The sequence below is a fragment of the Simochromis diagramma genome, unplaced genomic scaffold, assembly GCF_900408965.1.
Source record: "Simochromis diagramma unplaced genomic scaffold, fSimDia1.1 OVJJ01000822.1, whole genome shotgun sequence".
In the NCBI taxonomy this organism is placed as follows: Eukaryota; Metazoa; Chordata; class Actinopteri; order Cichliformes; family Cichlidae; genus Simochromis; species Simochromis diagramma.
In genome coordinates this window covers 2,780,392-2,797,820 of record NW_024387520.1, presented here as the reverse complement: position 1 = coordinate 2,797,820, position 17,429 = coordinate 2,780,392, and the positions used below count along the sequence as shown (strand labels likewise).

General features: G+C 44.5%; 1 long non-coding RNA gene across 1 annotated transcript; it reads left to right on the top strand.

Moving 5' to 3' along the window:
* Positions 1–9,950: 9,950 nt before the first annotated feature.
* On the top strand, positions 9,951–14,968 carry LOC120726278. The gene is made up of 2 exons (XR_005694304.1): positions 9,951–10,089; positions 10,169–14,968. It is a non-coding gene; the product is annotated as an uncharacterized LOC120726278 (long non-coding RNA).
* Positions 14,969–17,429: the final 2,461 nt, after the last annotated feature.

The window sequence follows — 17,429 nt, the reverse complement described above, 5'->3', positions numbered from 1 at the left end:
ATGTTCGGATGGATTTTAATTATGTATAAGCTTTTTTTTTTTTTTTCAGCAAAAGATTCGGATTTGGGTTCAAGTCCGAACCTTGTTAATGTTATTCGATCTTTGTTTTCATGGTTCGAATAACACGTGAAGTTATGGAGCAGACATGGTTAAAACAAGCAGTGACTATCGGTTAGAAACAAGAAATAAGCAGTGATAAGTAATTCAGTGATCTTACATATTTTTCTTACCTCACTTGTGAAAGCTTTTGTGATTAATCTCATCATCCCTTATCCAGAGCATTTTGTATCTGGAGCACTACAGTACATAGAGTGTTTGAGCTATATATAGTGTCACTTATCATATGGAATAAATTTATCTGCATGCCGTGTTGTTTTTCGCAATGAATATTGAGGGCATATGAGTTTCAAGTGCACTGTGATATCTCTCTTGTTATCTTGTTTGTGCAGTCTTTGGGGAGTTTTTGGCAGAACTGGGCCACACTTGTGTGGACTGTTCACTTCTCTAATGACACTGAAGCAAATGTTATTTTTGGTTCAGTTTTAAAAACCTGTAGTGCATTCAAGAGGGACAGAAATTGTGACTAATAAGCTCCTAAAAGCATTAAACTATCTTTTTCCCCCTGTTTTTGAGGTCATCTTGAATGCCTCCTTACACAGCGAGTGTAGCGAGTCGCATTGAGGTTAATAAAACAGCTCCTGTTTCTGTGAGAAGTCACATGACTGAAAACAGTGAAAGTAGGCAACACATAGGCAGATTAGAGGTTCTCGGACAGGACCAGTGATCCAAAGCACCAGAGTTTATTACTTTGTATGTATAACCTTCTCACAAAGGTAGAGCGAATCCCTGGGAATTTTTACAACTGCTGGCATTGGTTGTTATTAGATTTGATTACTTTAACAAGCCAGGCGCAATGAATTTACATTTCAAAACAGTATGTCTGTGAGTACACACTGAAAATGAATCAAATGAATATTGACTTCATATTGCTCCTCCAATTTCTGGTTTTAAGCTGGTTCAAAGCAACAATAGGTGGATTGGTTTTATTATGTTGTAAATAAGGTGACAGATTGCAGGGCCAATACTAAAAAATATAGGATTGTAACTGTGTCTTAGTGATAAAAGAACTTTATTATAATGCCTATTATATGCCCCATTGTTATTCACAGTGTTTTGGGAACAGGTGTATTAATGTGGAATGTTATGACATAAGATAACATTATACCATCCATATTTATCACCTATAACCCCACCCCACTGCCACAGTGTCATCATAAACTTTCTTTGGTTACTCCCTAGTGGTTAAAAAATATTCTCTCTCTAGAGTCAAGTTTAAAGTTTTAAATGAAACTTAATTACAGGCAAAGTTGGGCCTGATGACAGATCAGAGAATAGAAGCACTGTCTACTTGCTGACATACACAGACTTTCCAGCAGTCTGGGATGATATTAGTCCAACAGTGCATTTTTTTTTTTACTTACACAGCTTTACCTTTATTTAAAATTAAGATGGAAATGCCTAAAGGGTATTCATTGCATTCTGAAGCAGTAAAGGATCTAAAGGACTAGAAAGTGGAAGAAAAGAATACAAATGGAATAGTTACTGTTAAAAATAGATTAGGACTGTTTTCTTCTTCACTATCCACATTTTCTTCTAGAATGAGATAAAGATGAAGGGAGAAACTGTATTACTCTGGCTTTACATCAGTAGAAATAGCCTGGAATAATCTAAATCCTCTTCCTAAGGTGATTTTTTGTTGTTGTTGTTGTCTGTTCTTTAAGATTATGGCATTCTTGTAGTGTCTTGTATCACTAGCTAGTCAGATATTCTGATCTTAGAAGCTTAAGAAAAATCAAAGCTTGAATGGGAGATGAGGAAGAATAGCACTGGGTGAGTAAGTGATAATGTGACCAGTTGAAGGAGGTGACAAAAACTTTGCAGCAGTCTATGAAAGATACATGAGCCAAGCTCCCATGAGCCTCCAGTCCACATCAAGAGTCCAGTGCCTTTGAGAGTCACCTTTCTCAAAACTTGCACAAAGCTATATATACAAAACTTAAAACTTGAGCAGAGATGTGCTCTTACTGTAGGCAGTGTTTAAAGTTCGGAGAGTAAACTGAGTAAACTGGACCTGAATAGACCCGAACTATCAGTTCTCTCTACTTATATAATGCTTATTTTAAGCATTGTCCTAACCAAAATATCTATTCTGATGTGGCTCTACTTTTTTTTTAATTTTAATTTGTTTTTAGCTCACTGCTGTATTCTCAAATAAGGAAGTAATTCAAGCATAGTGTTTATGCTCATATTTCCTCCACATAAAGGTTGTACACTCCACCTCTAGTCATTTAGTCTCTCTCCTCATAGCGCCAGCTATCCCTACGCAGCTATCCAAAGCTTCAGCTCCCTCCACAGAATTTGTATATGATTGATATCTGGAGATTGGCTACGCCACTCCATAATGTGCATCTTCTTTAGCTGCTCTTTTGTTGCTTTGGCAGTATGTTTTGGGTCTGTCTTGCTGTACGACCCATCCATGACACATTTTCAGTGTTCTGGCCGAAGGAACAAGGCCCCTGTCCAAGTTTTTATGGTATGTGGCCGCACCCTTTGGCCCTTTGATGTGCTGTGCTTCTACCTCCATGGTTGACTGTGGCAATGGTGTTCTGATATATCACCTTTCTCATGGTTGTGCTCACACCATGAGGCAGCTCCAGCCCGAGGGCATTTCATATTTTATCCATTTCCAGATAACCACACTTAAAAGTGACCTTTTCAAAGCTTCTTCTGATGGTCATGTAGCCCATTTAGTTTGTGTGCAGGTATACTTAGAGACTTAGAGACTTAGAGAGACTTAGAGCTTTTTAGTGTCATTGTGCAGTTTCTTGCACAGCGGAACTGGGTAGCTGAACCACAAAGGTGCTAAAGTAAGAAGAAGAGAAACCAATATACAACGAAGGCGGAAAATAAATAAATAATTAAATAAATAGAATAAAATAAAAAACAGTGTATATGTATACATATGTGAGTGGAACTATATACATGGTGTATGTGTAGGAAACATTGAAACAGACTGGGATCAAAATAATTGCACATGAGCCAAAAATATTGCACAGAGCATGGAAAGACTGACATATTGCACATAGATGATCAACAGCAGTGTCAGGGTGGATGTGTTGGGGAAGTCTTTACACACTCTTAGTTTGCATTAAGAGTTCTGACAGCCCACGGGAAGAAGCTGTTCTTTAGTCTGTTGGTTTTGCACCTCATGGATCTGAGCCTTTTTCCAGAGGGCAGGATGTTGAAGAGGTGGTGGTTAGGATGGAGGTGGTCCTTTATAATTACCCTGGCTCTGGAGAGACAACTTGAGCTGGCAATTAAGTCCAGGGAGGGGAGTGGACAGCCGATCACCTTCTCTGCAGTTCTGATGACCCTCTGTAGTCTCTTCTTGTCAGCTGTTGTGCAACCAGCGTACCACACAGGGATGGCGTGCACCAGCACACTCTCGATAGTGGCACGGTAGAAGGACACTAGGAGTTCAGTCTGCAGCCTGTTCCATCTCAGAACCCTCAAGAAATGGAGGCGCTGCTGGGCTTTCTTTACTAGGGCTGATGTGTTTGTGGACCAGGATAGGTCCTCGGAAATGTGGGTGCCGAGGAACTTAAAGGAGGACACCCTCTCCACATAGTCACCTTTTATGGATAGGGGAGGGGGATCAGTTCTTGTTTTGCGGAAGTCCATGACCACTTCCTTGGTTTTCTTGGTGTTTAGGGTGAGGTTATTGTAGTTACACCATTCTGACAGTCACTGGACCTTATCCCTGTAGGCGGTGTCGTCTGCAAATTTGATGATGATGTTGCAGGGGTGCGTAGGGGTGCAGTCACTGGTGTAGATGGTGTATAATAGTGGACTCAGCACACATCCCTGTGGTGAGCCAGTGCTGAGTGACAGGGTGGATGATCGCTGGTTGCCAACCTTGACTGATTGTGAACGGTCTGTGAGGAAGTTTTTGATCCATGCACATGTGGAGAGGGGAAAGTCCAAGTTTACCAGCTTGTCTATAAGAATGTCTGGGATGATAGTATTGAAGGCCAAGCTGAAATCAACGAAGAGCATCCTTACTGATGTCGCAGGATTCTCCAGGTGATGCAGAGCGGAGTGGAGAGCAGTGGAAATTGCATCCTCTGTGGACCTATTTGCCTTGTAGGCAAACTGGTGGGAGGCAGTCCTTTATGTGTTTTAGGACCAGCTTCTCAAAGCACTTTGCAACCACTGGAGTCAGTGCGATGGGTCTGTAGTCACTGAGGCTACTGATGGTGGTGGACTTGGGGACTGGGACTATTGTTGAGGATTTCAGGCAGTGAGGGACAGAGGCATGTGTCAGGGAGAGGTTGAATAGTCTGGTGAACACAGGAGCCAGCTGGTCGGCACAGGCTTTGAGGACTCTACCAGGTATTCCGTCGGGGCCAGCAGCTTTCCTCTGATTTACTGCTCTGAACACATTCGTGTCACTAATGTCTCTCGATAACTCTTTAATCTTACCCATGTGGGTGAAGAGGTTGAAATAGAAGAAACTGATTCTGTGAACAGGTGGGCTCTGGATACATAATGAGTTATGATCATGACTATCTGTAACTGATTGATTGTCTGTTATCTGTTTGTGTGCCATGTGGGCACACAGCCAATCTGTGGAAGCCATGATTCTTGTTGGGTTGTTGGGAATCAAATACTTAATTCACTTTATCTTATGCAAATTAATTTAGAACATTTATGTAATGTGTTTTTTTAGACTTTTGGTTGAAATTCTGTCGCTTTCCATTGAAATGAAACTTTCATAAAATTAGAGACTGTTCATTTCTTTATAAGTGAGTAAGTCTACAAATTCAGCAGAGGATCAATTAATTATTTCCCCCCTGTAAGTGAAGTATGAAGTTATATTAACTGGTGCGATGTATAAAAAGTCCAAAAAGACACATTAACTTGCATCCTGTACTGCTCTTCTCTACTGCTCTTCTCAAGCTATTGCTCATTTTTTAACTCTGCAGTACAGCGAGTGTCATGACCCTGTGCCTTCTCGGCTGACTCTGTATGGCTACAAGTGTTTTTGTTGTGCTGCATCTCTCTCTCCCCTGCACTGCGCTCTACCGGGGCGGAGTCATGACGGCTCCAGCCCCTGGCTCGGACACCTGCAAGCAATCATCTCACTCACTTCTTAAGGCGGCTGCTGAGAGTGCTTCCTCGCTGGATTATTGTGTAACACTCGTCAGTGTCATCACCTATCTGAGCCTTTTTCTGAGTTTCTGTCGTGCCACTACTTACCTGCCTTTCCTCTCTGTGCCAGGATTCTCGCCAGCCTGAGGACCGCCGTTGGTGAGCTAAAGCCGGAGTCCGAGCTACCTGAGCTTCAGTGGATTTTGTACATAGCCCTCTTCTTCCCGTGCCTGTGCTTCCCGGAGACCCTCTTCCTGTGCCCCCTCACCTGTATATATTCGCACCTGGTGTCTGTGTGTGTAAATAAAACGTGAACTTTAGTGACGGTCTGACTCTGAGTCCCTCCTGAGCCTGACAGAATAATCCAGCCATCGCTATGGACTCAGCAGACCCAGCCGCGGCAGCGACAGCCCCCATGTCTCTGGAGGAGCTTCTGCACCGACACGAACAAATGCTAGTACGGCTCAGCGGAGACGTGGCGTCTCTAACTCAGGCCTTCGCCCAACGGATTCCACTGGCCGACGATCAGCCTCCTGCGGCTCCTCCCCAGGTAACACACGCTCCTGCCGTCACTGCAGCAGCCACAGCTACTCAGGCGGCTAGCGCGGTAGCTTCAGTTGCCTCCGCGGTTTCGCTGGATAGGCTTTTAATCTCACCTGAGGCTTTTTCTGGGGAGATGGGAAAATGTGCGGGATTTTTGTTGCAGTGTTCCATGCAGTTTCAAGTACTGCCTCATGTTTTTGTTTCTGACGGGGTTAAGATCGCTTACGTCACCCAGCTCCTACGTGATCGAGCCCTGGCCTGGGCGCAGGCCCAGCTACAGGCTTGCCCCGGAATGTCTTATGATGACTTCCTGTCTCGCTTCAAGTCGGTGTTTGATAAAGGCTCTAGTACGGAGGCTGCTGGCTATAGGCGAAGCATGGCTGACTTTTCTGTTGATTTCTGGACTCTAGCTGCACAGACCAAATGGGGACCTGAGGCCCTGAAGACCACTCTGTTAAATAACATCCGCGAAGAGCTCAAGGATGAGATAATGATGCGGGAGCTTCCTGCTTCTCTAAATGCTTTGATGTCCCTGTGTATTCAGGTGGATGATCGCCTGCGGGCGCGCCAGAGCTCACAAAGACAGCAGTTTCGCGAGCCCCTGGCTTCTCGGCAGCCCCAACCCGACGCACGGGAGGCTAGAGCTTTTGGAACTGAGGAGGAGGTACCCATGCAGCTGGGACGTTCTCGACTCACCCCTGCGGAGCGACAACGCCGGTTTTCCGCGGGTGAGTGTTTGTATTGCGGTCGCAAGGGGCATTACATCTCTGCCTGCCCGGCGCTGGCAAAAGGAGGCGCCCGCCAGTAATTGAGAGGGTACTGGTGGGCGACCTGTCCAGCAACAAGCCTCTTCCCCGTCTCTTGCTGCCTGCTAAACTCACCCTCCGGTCGTTGTCCCATTCCCTCTCTGTGTTAATTGACTCTGGTGCAGAACAGAATTTCATTGATGCGTCGCTAGTCTCCAAGCTCAGCATTGGCACACGACCACTGCCTCATCCTCTCCGCGTGTCCGCCCTGTCTGGTCACCGGTTGCCTGACATAACGCACGTCACCCTACCTGTCACACTCACTCTCTCCGGTAACCACGTTGAGAACGTTTGTTTCTGTGTGTTTAAGGCTCCAGTAACCCCGCTTGTACTAGGTTATCCATGGCTTTCACAACACAACCCACACATCGACTGGAGGAAGGAGCAAGTTATGGGGTGGGGTGTGGGCTGCCACATGACCTGCCTTCGGGCCGCCACGCCATCTGCTCCCTCTCCCCCCCCCGGGAAGCCTTCAAAGTCACCAGAGCTGTCTTCGGTTCCTTCCGTCTATCATGACCTCGCAGCAGTTTTTAGTAAGGATGAGGCGGGCTCGCTTCCACCACACCGGCCCTATGACTGTGCCATTGATCTTCTCCCTGGGGCGCCTCTCCCCTCTGGCCGCCTCTACAGCATCACACAGCCCGAAAGGGAAACCATGGAGAGATACGTCAACGACTCTCTGGCTGCTGGGTTAATTCGCCCGTCATCCTCCCCCGTGGGGGCAGGTTTCTTCTTTGTTGCAAAGAAAGACAAGACGCTCCGGCCATGTATTGATTACCGTGGCCTCAACAAGATCACAGTAAAGAACAAGTACCCTCTTCCCCTCCTTAATTCTGCTTTCGAACTACTCCAGGGGGCCACGGTGTTCAGCAAACTGGACCTGCGAAACGCTTACCACCTGGTGAGGATCCGGGAGGGAGATGAGTGGAAGACCGCTTTCAACACTCATATCGGACACTATGAGTATCTCGTCATGCCCTTTGGCTTAACCAATGCGCCCGCGGTCTTCCAGGCCCTTGTTAACGATGTTCTGAGGGATTTTATTAATCGATGTGCCTTTGTGTACCTTGATGATATTCTCATTTTCTCTAAGTCCCAGGCGGAGCACGAGAGTCACGTGAGGCAGGTCCTGCAGCGCCTCCTGGAGAACCGGTTGTTCGTGAAAGCGGAGAAATGTGAATTTCATGTTGACACGGTGGCCTTCCTTGGCTATATCATCTCTCAGGGGGATCTCAAACCTGACCCCGAGAAGGTCCGGGCCGTGGTGGACTGGCCTCAACCGCCGAACCGCCAGCAACTCCGACGGTTCCTAGGATTCGCCAACTTCCACCGACGCTTCATAAAGGACTACAGTAAGATCGCCTCACCTCTCACTGCGCTTACCTCTCCCAAAGTTCCTTTTCAGTGGGACCTCTCTGCTCAGGAGGCCTTTTCCCTACTAAAGGAGAAGTTCACTACCGCCCCCATCCTCCGTCAGCCCGACCTCAGGCAACCGTTCGTGGTGGAGGTGGATGCTTCGGACTCTGGAGTGGGAGCAGTTCTGTCTCAACGATTTGAAGGTACGCTCCATCCCTGTGCATTCTTTTCTCGTCGTCTCTCACCCGCAGAACAGAACTACGGCATCGGTGATCGGGAGCTGCTAGTGGTCAAACTGGCCCTGGAGGAGTGGAGGCACTGGCTTGAGGGCGTGGAACACCCGTTCATCGTGTGGACCGACCATAAGAACCTTGAGTACATCCGGTCCGCCAAATGCCTAAATTCACGACAAGCCAGGTGGGCCCTCTTCTTCACAAGATTCAATTTCACCATCACTTACAGACCAGGGTCGCACAACGTGAAGCCCGATGCACTCTCCCGTCAGTTTTCCAGTACGGAAGGAGACTCCGATCCAGAACCGATTCTTCCAGCTACCTGTGTTATTGGAGCTGTCACATGGGAGATCGAAGCTCTCGTGCGCGAGGCCCAGGATACTGACCCCGACCCAGGGACGGGCCCCCCTGGTCGGTTGTTTGTCCCTGCTGCTGTCCGACCTCAGGTACTCCACTGGGGCCACACCGCCCGGTTCACCTGTCATCCAGGAGCCCGCCGCACCATCACCTTCCTCCAGCGGTTTTTCTGGTGGCCCACCTTGGACAAGGACGCCAGGGAGTACGTTATGGCGTGCGCCACGTGTGCCCGGAACAAACGTCCCAACCGACCACCCGCCGGGCTTCTTCAACCACTCCCCACGCCAGGACGGCCATGGTCTCACATTGCGCTGGACTTCGTTACGGGGCTCCCACCGTCATCCGGTAACACCACCATCCTCACTATTGTTGACCGTTTTTCTAAGTCGGCTCATTTCATCGCCCTCCCCAAGCTCCCTACAGCCCTGGAGACCGCCCAGCTGCTCACCACCCACGTCTTCCGGCTTCATGGCATTCCGATGGACATCGTTTCCGACCGGGGACCCCAATTTACCTCTCGGGTTTGGAAGGAGTTCTGCATGCAGATCGGCGCCGCGGTCAGTCTCTCTTCGGGCTTCCACCCTCAGAGCAATGGACAGGCCGAGCGTACCAACCAAGAGCTCGAAGCGGCACTCCGCTGTGTCGTCTCTCTCAACCAGGCCACTTGGAGCGAGCAGCTCCCCTGGATTGAGTACGCCCACAACTGCCTGACCTCTTCAGCCACTGGGCTGTCGCTGTTCGAAGCCTCCTTGGGCTACCAACCACCCCTGTTCCCGGCCGTGGAGGGTGAGCATGCCGTCCCATCAGTACAACATCATTTCCGCAGGTGCCGCCGGGCCTGGCGGTCCACCCGAGCCGCTCTGCTGCGGACCGCCGAGCGCAATAAAGAGATCGCTGACCGCCACCGGATCCCTGCGCCTGCCTATACAGTTGGGCAACAGGTATGGCTCTCCTCACGCTTTGTTCCCCTTCGTGCAGAGTCGAAGAAACTTTCCCCGGCTTTCATCGGTCCGTTCGAGATTGAGGCCCTGGTCAATCCAGTATCCGTCCGTCTGAAGCTGCCTCGCAATATGCGTATCCATAATGTTTTCCATGTCTCCCAGGTCAAGCCCGTGCTCTCCAGCCCGTTGTGCCCTCCTCCGCCCGCCCGGCTCGTGGATGGGCAGGAAGTGTTTAACATCACCCGCATTATGGACTCTCGGCGGCGGCGGCGGGGCGTCCAGTACCTGGTGGACTGGGAGGGCTACGGGCCAGAGGAACGTTCCTGGGTGCCCCGGTCGGCGGTTCTGGCTCCTGGTCTGCTCCGCGAGTTTCACCGGCGGCATCCGGGTAAGCCGGGTGGGTCGCCGAGGGGCTCCCGTTGAGGGGGGGGTACTGTCATGACCCTGTGCCTTCTCGGCTGACTCTGTATGGCTACAAGTGTTTTTGTTGTGCTGCATCTCTCTCTCCCCTGCACTGCGCTCTACCGGGGCGGAGTCATGACGGCTCCAGCCCCTGGCTCGGACACCTGCAAGCAATCATCTCACTCACTTCTTAAGGCGGCTGCTGAGAGTGCTTCCTCGCTGGATTATTGTGTAACACTCGTCAGTGTCATCACCTATCTGAGCCTTTTTCTGAGTTTCTGTCGTGCCACTACTTACCTGCCTTTCCTCTCTGTGCCAGGATTCTCGCCAGCCTGAGGACCGCCGTTGGTGAGCTAAAGCCGGAGTCCGAGCTACCTGAGCTTCAGTGGATTTTGTACATAGCCCTCTTCTTCCCGTGCCTGTGCTTCCCGGAGACCCTCTTCCTGTGCCCCCTCACCTGTATATATTCGCACCTGGTGTCTGTGTGTGTAAATAAAACGTGAACTTTAGTGACGGTCTGACTCTGAGTCCCTCCTGAGCCTGACAGCGAGCTGAACAGCAAGGACAATAACTGGTGCGTAGAACTAATCAGTCACAATGTTACAGATGTTTTTAACTTCATCTTTACCTCTAACTACCAGCTGTCTCTGTTACTGCCTGCACCGTAGGACTGTCTGAAAGGACCTTATAATGTTGCACCACTGTTTTTTATGCATATATTCTTCCTATGTAAGGAGGATGGTACTGAGACAGTACACCTGCCTAAAGTTTTCTATACGTGTTTTCTATAAGTGGTAAGAAAGGTATCAGTTGTGCTGCTTTGCAAAATTTAGCATTTATTTACCTAAGTATTTGCAGTTTTTGAGACTTTATACATCTGCTAATGTATTATTTAGAGGAACATGTTGTTGTGTTGTGTTTTTAGTCCATTAGGGTATAAGGTAAGATATAAGGACAACTTATAGAATCTAGACTTTAGATTATATGGACATAGCACATATGAAGCTATTATGATTTTTTTTTAATGAAAATATACCAATTTTAATTGTTCCCCCTTTTTAGAATAGCTTTTTAACATTTGTGATATTTTGAAGATTTAAATTGGTTGTTGGTTGGCTTGGAAACGCCTTAATATCTCCTCTGGAAGAGTTAGAGAAGGTGTCTGGGGAGACAGGGATCTGGGCATCTCTGCTTAGACTGCTGCCTCCGCAACCCAGACCCAGATAGGCATCAGAAAATGAAAGCATAGATAGCCGGGCAAAGCATTATTGTGATGGTGTAAGTCTAAGGTCTAAAACAAAATTACAGAAGTTACAAAAACAAAATGCTGTTTTTATATGAGTATAAAAACAGCATCATATAATATATGAGTAATAACAGTTTGACTCCTAGGAGCCAGCTCCTCACAGTAAGAACTTTTACTTTCAGTACTTCAGATTCATAGAGCTGGTAAATATACTTGCATTTTTTGCATGTCTTGCATTGAAGGATTTATAGTTTTCCTTTAATAGTTATGTTCATGTAAAATATTCATGCCCCTCAGTACTTCTGTTATTATTTTACAATAAACTGTATCAAAAGGGCCTCAAGACAAAGTTACACCTCTGTGCTGACAGTCTCACTCTGCATACAGCAATCCTGTTTAAGCAGCCAAAAAACCAACCACACTCTGCTTTTTCAAAAAGTAAACTTCATTAGAAGGAATGTTGAGAGGATGATATTAACAAAAAGGTTTGTGTAATGTAGTGTTACAACACACACACACACACACACACACACACACACACACACACACACACACACACACACACACACACAAATATATATATTTTTAAATTTTGTTTCTTTTCTTTTGTCGCCCTTCAGTTTGTCGCCTGTAGACTTGTGAAACATGTTTTCATCTTTGTCTGCTGGTTCAAATGTGCTTGCTGCTCTAGATACTCTGTGGACCCAATTAGAATCAAACAATAGAAACAAAATCCCTCAAGGTAGTGATTGTGTGGTTTGGACATTTGTATCTGCAGTGGTATGTGGAGTGCTGAATCTGACACAATTTGAAAGCATTTGTTTTATATCAATACTCTGATACTGTACACTCTTAATTTATGAGCCACTGTAAAGGAAGGATAGAGAGGCCCTACTATGATGGCAAACCAGGGACTCAGCTTTTGATGACTGGTCAAAAGAAACAAAAAGATGGATGAAGTTTGGTCCAACCATGCAGTAGGCCAAGCGACCTATCTCTTTAAATTTTAGAGAAACGTCTGTACTGTACAATTAAAGGAAATCATTATTATTTAATCATCCATAATGACCTAATTACTAATAAAATTGCAAGCTTTTTTTAGTGAGTTTAAAATGTTCATTAATATGTGCCACCAGCTTTTGAATGATGCAGTTTTTCAGATTAAATTCCATTGTGGTGCACCAGTTTCAATGACAACACAGTGCACAGTACTAATAATAAAACTAATAAGTATCAAAATAACAAAACCACAGCTGGGGAGAACATCCCGAGGCAACTGTGTTAACTAAGTGCTATCACATTGCAAAAATAGCGCAAGTACAAAAAAAATCACAATAGGCACACAACAATTGACAGTAATACGAAAACGTTGTTGCAAAATCATAATTGCTCACACAAATTTAGGCGTGAGATGATATCAAGTGCCTGTACTGTGCAATCATGGTCTAAAAATTTAATGCATAAACAAAACTACCAAAAGCAATGCAAAAAAACAGACCGGTGGTTCTCCAACCTTTGAACAAAAATAAAAAAATAAATTTAAAAAAAGCCTGGGAGCTGCTTGGCCTGGAACAAAGAGACATCATTCTTCTCCAACCTCCCTTAAACAGGGGCAGGACAGTCCAATTACTTTGTCGGGTAGCACCTGAGAGCAAGGAGAGGAGAACAAACTCAGCAGCTTAACAGACATTAGAGCACAACATATTTTTATGGATATTGATTGATTTATTGATCAATTTGATCATTATTCTCATGGTGTCAGCTATCAAACTTTTCCCTTCAGAACAGAAGGAATTCACCAAGATGATTTGGTCCTTACTTATATCCTGCAGCTGCACATTCATGACGCAAATCTCCTGTTGCACCACATCCCAAAGGCCCTCTTTTGGATTGAGATCATGTGGTGGAGGCCAATGAGTGAACTCATTTTTGTGATCAAGAAACCACTTTGAGAGTTGACCTTTGTGACACTGTGGTTATAAAGGGATAGATATGGCCAGCAACAATCATCATGTAGGCAAACTGAGACTCATCAGACCAGGCAATGTACTTTTTGTACTTTTAGTTTCCTGTTCTTCAGTTACAAAAGGGGAACCTGGAAGCAGGAGGTAACTTCAGAGATGCTCTTCTGCATACTTCAGTTGTTACAAGTAGTTACTGTTCCCTTCCTATCATCTCAAAGCAGCCTGCCCGTTCTCCTCTGATCTCTGGCATCAACAAGGCATTTTCACCCAGGGAACTGCTGCTCACTAGATATGTTCTCTTTTTCGGACCATTCTTTGCAAACTCTAGAGATGCAGGATGTGCAGGAAATTTATGGTTAAAGAAAACAGAAGTAGAAAATCATCAGTCTCTGAAATACTCAGATCAGCCTATCCAGCATCAACAACCCATTCAAAGTAATTAAAATCACCTTTGTTCCCTATTCCGATGCTCAGTTTGAACTTCAGCAGGTCTACAAGCTTAAAATGTGCTCAGTTGATGCCATGTGATTGGCTGATTGGATATTTGTGCTAACAAGCAGTTGAACAGGTGTAACTGTATTGTACATAGCAATTTTTTATTATTATTATTATTATTATTGTTGTTGTTGTTGTCGCTGTTGTTTCTCATTGTCATGTCAGTCTTTATAATGCGTCACTCTTCTACAATTGAGCAGTCTACAGAAGTAATTTTGTTTTAATGAGTGAAAAGGGGAAAGTGTTTTAATGACATGAATCCCTCAGATAATATTTTGTATAGACTAATGAGCCTCACGACAGATCACTCACACAACCCAAATTCTAGATGTGTGTACATTCACGTGTGAATGAGTGCGGATGCAATGCTCACAAACAGAGCTGCAAGAGTTAGGAACACTGTCAAATTAGACAGCGAGAGGTCTTTTTTTTGGCCTATCCTCTAACGTCAGAACAAAGCAGAGGATATTTGAAGGCTAATATTGTTATCTAGAGGGTAAACATACTATCTCATTTATGATCTGAACTTCAGGGACATCTCACTGTGATGGATGCAGTGCCTTCTTTATTGATAACACGGAGTTCATATAGCAGAACAAATGAACTACACACCCTTATTTAATGAGAAATTTTATTATTAGGTAATTCTCAATTTTGTGTTAGTATATTTGTGTCTTTAAAATATATATCAAAAGCAGTTAAGATAAATTCTATATGTTATGAATTTTGATTTAAATTATAATTAAATTAGTTCAGAGATATTTAACTTACAAAATTGTTTTTGAAAAGAGCGCTTTCTGGTTTTTTCTCTCAACATCAAATCGATCAAGTTATTGTTATTATGTTCCTATTTGCATCTGTTTGTAGTTTGTAGTTTGCTCACAGTTACTATTTCAGCTTCTTTTCAAAAGACAAACATGTTTGTATCTGTTGCTTCCTCTTGTCTAATTATATTTGAAAGTTTTCCTCTAAAACGTGTATTAAATGATAATAATTAACTGTCATCATGTGCACAAATAAGATATGCTTATTTGCATGTTTATATGTTATTCCAGCAGCATATATAAGCCACTCACATCCTCAGAGGGAGTCATACGAGTAAACAAACCTTTAAATCTGTGCAGAGATATAAAATCTTCCTGATTTGCATAAGCATTTTTTTACACTTTGAGATGGCAGAGATCAACCCAAATTGGCATGAAAGCCCAATGAGCTATTTGGGTGCAGCGTTACACTTCAGAGAGCCTTTCAAATCAACCGCCCTCTCATCTCTGCCAATGAATGCTGCATGTGATTAAAACTTAACACCAAAACACAGGAAGCGACTCAGTGGTTTTATCGAGAATGAAAACTTGTGCCTTGAAATCCACATAAGGAAAAAGAAAAAAAAAGACATGAAGAGAGGAAATGAAAAGGAATAACCGCCGATCTCATCTCTGCAGTTATACACTTTTATTGCATGAAATATATTCAGAAACAGAGTTCAGAGAAGAAAGGAAATTTAATATTCTAGGAAACATTCTTCTCATTTCAAGAGGAAAAACTGCCAGTTAATGGTGGTAAACAGTAGGTAGATTGTAATGTTCAAAAGTAGTAAATATGACAAGCGTGATGCTGACATTAGAGGAGTTTATATTGTTTGTTTGTTATTTAATGTTGAAGAAAATGAAATTTTGTGACTACATGCAGACTGCGTAGCGATTGTGAGTCCCTACGTTAACATTTCATGTGATCGTAAGAAGGAGTTTTGCTTTTTGGCTATTTTCGAGATGAATTTTATCTGTAACTGCTTAAAGTTCACAAAAAGAACACATTTTCAAGTCTGAGCTTGAGAAAGCATATAATCAGGTCCGACCTTAAGCAAACTCTAAGAGACCCTTAATGTTGGAGAGAGAGAGGGGAGAATGAAAAGGGGAATATGAGGTAGGATGTGACTGGGAAGAGGAAATAGCTTTGATGCCTGCAATCGCAATCTGGTCAATCAGCAATCAGAGTGCGCTGAAACACTAATGAGGGGTTCTGCTGATGCAGATGTGATATGACAGTTAAATCAACTACGGGAGTTGGCCTGTGGTGTTCTTATGGAGTGAGCTGTAGACTCACTGTGATTTGAAGGGTTATTTGAGAACAAGAAAATGTTTTATTCCTACAGGTTTGACACCAGATTCTAAGGGAACCCGCAGTCAAACAGCCCAGGAGAAATGATAATAATATACATCACGGACATTTCACACACTCTGATGTTAGACCCATTTTCATAATAGTCTCAGTCAGTCTGCTGATAGGTGATATTGTATTATATCTTAACAATTACAGAATGATATTAAAAGTTCTGTCTGTTATTTTGTTCTCATGCAAGCATGAAATTGTGAAAAGATTCTGCCATAATCTAAAATGTGTGGACAGCTTAATTAAATCCATATGTATGTGTTGAATGATAACAAGGCATCTGTTTAGATATAGGTCTGAGTATATCTCCATCCACACAAACACCAAGAGCTATTGTTTTAAATACATGTGCTTGTTTGGGATGAGTCTGCATTGTCTGAGCTTGAAAACAGTGCACGGTGGCTGCGTGAGCAGTGACTCCATTCGACACTCCAGCCTAATAACACGGACGGTTAAAGCGCGCTATTGCTCTCCAAATGACGGCATCTGTCCAGAGCAGCTGTCCTCGTTTGTGTTCTCATCTGCTCTGGTCAGGCCACCTACGCTGACCTCCTCTGACTTGCTTTGGGCTCAGACATCACCAAGAATGATGATACCAGTTGTTCAGCTACCAGGACAGGTGAACTGCCTTGGCTGCATTCAGTCATTGCTCAGCCGCGTTTGATCTACATTGTAAGCCCCATGTCTAACACAGCACACTGAGCCTGCTGTGCTCAGTAGTAGGCTCTGCTGTAAACCACGAGCAGCTTTTCAGGGGTCAAACAGATGGCATCAGTGGATACAGGAGATTCATCAGATTAGGTTGATTTGTCAAACAAGACTGATTATGTAATAGCTTTCATCAGCCTGAAGTTCACTCTGGCTTTCTGTCCTCTTCTTCTGCTGTGATCAAAAAGTTCTGAAAACAAGTGCTTAAAATTCAAAGTCTCATTTTACCAACTGCCAGTGTCTTACCTAATTTAAACTGGACCAATGTTCAAGGTCATGCAGCTGTTGTTTGTTTAGATCTTTCAGTAGAAATCCCATCACGTTCCCTTGTACTTGTGCTTCTGGGATGTGCGCTGGACATCCTCCACTCTGTCAAAATGGCAATCCTTCAACTTGATTTGCATTTTGAAGAAGCAGATGAATTTGCTGGGAGGCAAATCTGGCCAGTGATCCATATGTTTAGGCCGGATTGTGCACATAATGCCAAAAAACTCATGGGTTTTTTAATGCTCTCTGAGCCAGCACACTGCCATACTCTGCAGTTCCAAACATTTCCTCTGAATGTTCCTCAGACGCTTCAGGATTTCACAGAAGTAATTTTCCCCTGGTGGATGAATTCATGATTTGCGATGTGCATATGGATGCTCATGAGTTTCGAACTTTATGTTTGCTCTCTGCACAAGTTTGAGATGAAGCAGAGAACTCACAGACTTCCTGTAGTGCAAGCGGTCAGAATGGATTTTCAGGGATTAAACTAGAAACAGTGACTGGGGTGAATAACACCACGAGAAGACACATAATATGACAGCACAAGATTGCTATTGCTAATAAACTTTTGTGTGTGTGTGTCTGTGTGGATGTGAGTTTTCTTTGTTTGTTTTGTTTTGGGTTTTTTTGTGGTATTTTTGCACAAGGCAGAAAGCATCTGCAATTTTCAGGGGATTTAAAATATTTTTTATAGGATGGGAAAAACAGCAAACAAGTGCATTGTTGAAAAA